This window comes from Impatiens glandulifera, chromosome 1 (assembly GCF_907164915.1).
Source record: "Impatiens glandulifera chromosome 1, dImpGla2.1, whole genome shotgun sequence".
Classification (NCBI taxonomy): Eukaryota; Viridiplantae; Streptophyta; class Magnoliopsida; order Ericales; family Balsaminaceae; genus Impatiens; species Impatiens glandulifera.
In genome coordinates, this window is record NC_061862.1 from 131,755,159 (window position 1) to 131,761,158 (window position 6,000).

A 6,000-nucleotide genomic window follows, 5' to 3' on the forward strand; every position below is an offset into this window, starting at 1 on the left:
TCCAAAATCTCTAACCCTAACCTTTCTCCTCCAAAATCCCTAACCTCTTCTCCTCCATAATTCATTCGGACAGCCGCCAACAAAGAACTAGGTTTTCATCAAACGAGAAAGCAAACGTCACCAAGGAGCTCAATGCAAAGCACCGAAAGGTTTTCATCGTTTTCTCCTTTTTTATTTTCATTTCAATTTCTTCTTTATTCTCTTTCGATCTTGCATAGATTCGATATGTTATACTTCTGATTTTGTTGTGATCTTTTGATATATTGAAAGTGTGAAACTATTTAGTTGATATGTTTTAATTTTGTATGTTTCGAGTCGAGTTCGAGCTCGAGCTCGAGCTATAAATCGAACTAATCGAGTCGAGCTCGAGCCGAGCTCTTGAGCTCGGTAAAATTCAAGCTAATTGAGTCGAGTTCGAGTCGAGCTCGAGTACTTGTTTTGAGTTCGAGTTCGAGCTCGAGCTTTAATTTTGATACTCGATCGAGCTCGAGCTCGAGTTCGAGCCGTTGAAATTTTTTCGAGCTCGAGCTCGAGTAGACCTCTACTCGAGCTCGACTCGACTCGTTTTCAGCCCTAATTTTGTTGTGTTGTTGAATGGATAAGTTATTGTAATATTTAAGTAGTAACTTCTTAAAGAGATCAAATAATTCTAAAATAATCAATGTTGATGGAAGAACGCAAAAATATATAGTAAAAAAAATAAATTTAAAATTATCAAATACCAAATACTAACTTATGAATAGAAGGATGGAATAAAAATAAATAAATGGAGAAAAATTAATTAATTAATTAATAAAAAAAGTAGCCAGAAAAATTGATTAATTAATTAATAAAAAAATTATAAAGAGAAATAAATTAATAAATAGATAAATCAAAAAAATATAACTCTTTTTACTCACAAATCAATTTTTGATAATATATATATATATATATATATATATATATATATATATATATATATAAACTTTTATTAGTTAATGAGTACACACGTCTAAATGAGTTTTTTCCTAATTAAAAAGTAATATAGAAACTCGATAAATTAATACTCGATTATTTAATAAACTCTCTAAGATAATATTTTTGGTCGGTTTCAATTCGGAAATAGGATATTAAATTAATAATTCGCTAAAATTATAAGATAATACATTTTTGATAATTTCTTTAGGCCCCATATAAAATATAAATTAATAATTCCTTATATATAGCATATTACATGAATGATTTATGAAGGTTTCTTGAAAAATGACTCAATTGTCTTTTGTTTTTTTTATTGAAATCAATTTTCCTTTGAATGTCATCTCTAATTTTCCTTAACATGGTAAGAACATTTGGTGTTGTTTTCTCATAGCTCAACAAGAAATTGTTCAATGTGATTGTCGTTTATTAGCTTTGTTTCGCGAACGAGGCTCCATTGTAGAACTTTCATCATCTTCTTCATCGATATCATCTTTATTAATTATAATAACGTTTTTAATAATTTCTTCACCGGTCAACAACTGTGCAACTACATTTTCTTCTAGGTAAGTCAGAACATCTTCGACATCCATTGCATTGCGATAACCCAACTCTTTGATCAAATTTTGGAGTTCTTGAGTGCTTTCACCACCTTCATCTGAGTTCTCAAAAGTCACGTTATTTGTTGATCGAAGTTTACAATGACGAAAGTAGTTCGATATTATCGCTTGACTCACTTGCAAACCATAGTTACTATGAACCCATTCTTGCAATTGCTTTTGAGTGAGACTTGAATTATCCTTGTTGTGCTTGCATAATGCTCTTCGAATCTCGTATGTTATTGTTGTTTTTTTCACACTTTTAAGATGGGAAGCCATATTGTGTGTATGCTTTGTTTGTGTTAACCTTCAGTATTTTGATCTTGTTTATATAGAAAATATTTTAATGTCCATAAAGTAATACATTGAACACAATAAGCATAATAAGGCGGGAGATTGAAAGTTTCTTTCAAATTGGGCCATTCATTTGATATACATTACATGCATTGTATACAATAATTAAGTGAAAACTTAAAGTTGTTTGTAAACTAAATATTTTACTATAAATTAATAAAATATTAATTATTATATAAATTAATAATTATTAATTTATCGATTAATTAATAACTCTTTTAATTAATAAATTTTGGTCGTCCCAAGTGTATTATTTTATAGAGTTTCTACTTTATATCGTTATTTCATTTAAATCAATATTGGAATGAAATATTTTAAAAAATAATAATTTTAATTTAAAAAAAAAATTGTTTTTAAAATTAATATTATTTTCAAATAAAGTCACTTTTCCAAAGTAAAACAAACTATTAAAAATACATTTAAATATCAGAACATAAAACAACATGTGAAATGCACATCACTTTCAAGCGCGCTTCACATGAAAATCATATTAAATTGTAAATCGTTTTTTATTTAACAATTTATTTGAAAATGAATATAATTTTTTTATAAATAGTAATATTAATTATTATTTCTATTTAAGAATAATAACATAATATTTTGTATAAAAATATAAAATTATTATAATTAATAATTTTAAACACAATGATATAATAATTATATTTTTATTTTTTATTTTTATTAATTTCATTATAATTCAACCACTTATTATTTTAATTAAATAATAATAATATAATATTTTGTATAAATATATTAATTCAATGTTTGTTTAGTGTGAAATAAAGAAGACAAAAACAAATTGTATTAAATATATTAATTTTATTTGAAATATAATAATTTTAATGTTTGTACAACTCTTAACTACTCTTAACTAAGAGTTGATATATACAAATATTTGGATAATTTAAGTATATTCTCTCTACTATTGTTCAATTGCGATTTCAGAATCCTATAAATTTATTTTATCTGTAGCGTGTTCAGTGCTGACGATGCCTTCAAGACAAAAAATATATATAAGAGTGTCAATAAAGAAGTGAAAATGAAGAATATATGTTTAACACTTACATTGTCAAGAGTGTCGTCATAGTCTCATTATGTGGCATCTCCTATATAAGTTTTCAGATGCCTCATACAATAAACCCCACAACATATAGTGTTTGAAACATCTTGCCACGACATTTTGATTCACACTATTATGAATTTCTTGACTTTAATAGCTATTGGAGAACATATATCACCAAAAAAAACTAACAAAAAGATCTATTTATTGCTTTATATGAGTATACTTTTTTGACATCTCAATCTCATGTGGAAATGACATTGTTGGATTAAGTTAAATAAAGAAAAGAGTATATTAATTAAGAAAGAAATAATTAATTAACTTAATAGAATAAGAACGACATAATTTTAATGATGTGATTAAATAAAACTAATTTGTGACTTGAACAAAACTAAGTTGGGTAATTTATTTTTGTGCAAGTATATATATAAAGAATTATGTTACTTCAGACGTGGTCTGAAGCAATCGCATATATATGTCGTCTAATTACTTCAGACGTGGTCTGAGTAATGCGCGAGTAGACGTCGTCTAATTACTTCAGATGTGGTCCGAGTTATGCACGAGTAGACGTCGTCTAATTACTTTAGGCATGGTTTGAGTAATGCGCGAGTAGACGTCGTCTAATTACTTCAGACATGGTCTAAGTAATGTGTGAGTAGACGTCGTCTAATTACTTCAAACGTGGTCTGAGTAATGCGAGAGTAGACATCGTCTAATTACTTCAGACGTGGTCTGAATAATACGCGAGTAGACATCGTCTAATTACTTCAGACACGATCTGAAGAAGAGCGCGAGCAGACGTTGTCTATCTTCATCAGACATGGTCTAAGTAATGCGCGAGCAGACGTCGTCTATCTTCATCAAACGTGGTCTGAATAAGAGCGCGAGTTGATGTTGTCTATCTTCATCAGACATGGTCGGAAGAAGAGCATTTGATGCCTTTCTTCAGCAGCCGTTTGAAAGAAGCATCCGTCTACTCATCTAGTTTATCTGTAGTGTTCGTTATCACCAGTCTGACAAGCCAACTGACCTTATCAAATGAACGACTGGCATGTATGCCTTTATTCAAATTGTCCATAATGTGTTGTACATTCTGATACAAGAAGATATCATAGAATATTTGGTGCACTATCAGTCCGGTACGGCCACGATCCTAATGCTCATGCTCTGTTGTACGTTTGTACTATTGGCGGTCGTCCAACGGACACATGACATGTGTCCACAAAGAAGATTCGACCATTGGTGTACTTTAAGTATAAATAGATACCTAAGGACAACGGACGAACTGCTGGACTAACTTGATAACTTGCTTTCTTACACGCTCACTGAATTCTTACTTGCAAAAAGCTCTGTACGAAGTTGTATTCACTCTCCATATGATCATTCCGTAAATCATATATTGTTCTTTTTGTGTGAAATATCAGTATTGTAAGTTGAACAGAAGTTGTTCTGTTCAATAGAGAGTTAGCTAGAAGTTCAGAAGTAGGCAGTTATTAAGTCTTGTGTTTTCTGATTGGGTTTGTGCAGTCACTGTACTAAATCAAAGTCTTTTAGTGAATATCCTTCCCGTTAAAGAAGAAGGGGCGACATGATGTAGGAGTTTTATCTCCAAACATCCATTAAACTCTTTATGTTCTTTACTTTCTTTTGCTTGCATTCATCTGTTTGATGCTTCAAATCCAACAAACTATTCCGCACTTGAACTTGTTCAAGAGTTTGTGAAGATCTGTAAAAAGTATAAACATATTTTTACTTCTAATAGAGTTAAAATCGAATTGAAGTCATAAACTATAAACAATAGACAAACTCCCGTCTCTATTGTCAACACCGATCATAACAAATGGTATCAGAGTGAGGTTTCTATTCTCAAGCATCATCAGACTTCTTAATCATGTCTACCATCATCAACAAACTCCCAATGTTCTCTAGGGAAAACTATGACAACTGGAAGCTGAGGATACGACCGCATTTGGCTGCACTCGATGATGACATGTGGTATGTCATCACCGATGGTCCAATAAAGATTATGAAGGTCAACTCCACTGTCAATCCTGATGGCACTCCTATGATGAAGGAAAACCAAAGTCTAAGTGGACCATCGATGATAAGAGGAAGAACAACCTTGATAACATGACAATTGACTTTCGATACAAGACACTGGACAATATCATGTTCAGTAAGATCACCAACTCCACTTCTGCCAAAGAAATTTTGGAGATGTTGGTTCAACTATGCGTGGGCAATGAGAAAACAAACTCATGGTTTCCACGCAGCAGTTGGACAACATTAAGATGCGCTTTGGAGAGAAGATAGCTGAATTTGATGAAAGATTCAGTAAGATCATCGTCGATCTCTCCAAACTGGGCAAGATCTACAACAATAGAGAGGTTGCAATCAATGTCATGCGTGCTCTACCCAAAGAGTGGGACATAAAGACGATGGCTATGAGAGAGTCCAAGGACCTCAACAAGATGGAATTTCACAATTTGTTTGCCGATCTGAAGGCCTACGAGTTTGAGATAAACTCAAATAATAAAGAGGAGCCATCCACATCTTCCATCACTACCAAGGCGCTGGTGACTGTTGAGGAGCCACCAACCGCTACAATTGTTGTGAAGGTTGTTGCTGAACAAATTAGCAACGCTGCCAAGGCTCTCTTCGTGAAGAAATTCGGCAAATTCATGAAGAAGAGCAATCCTAATTCAAGCTCTTCAAATAATAACAATAATGATAAGAGTAATTATAATGCTAACTTGAATTGTTTTAACTATGGTAAACTAGGACACTTCAAGGATGAATACAGGAAGCCAGAGCGTGATAATAAACGCAAAGATGATAAGAAGAACAAGGAGCAGAAGATTCTAATTGTTGTTGTAAGCAAAACAGGCTAGGCCGATAGCGATTCGGACGATTCCTCATCCAGCAACAGTGATAATGAAGTTGTCACTTGCTTCATGGTAGATGATTCTGATGTATTTGACTTCTCCTCAGAAGAGTTCATAAGAGATGACTTAATTGCTGCACTCAATGACA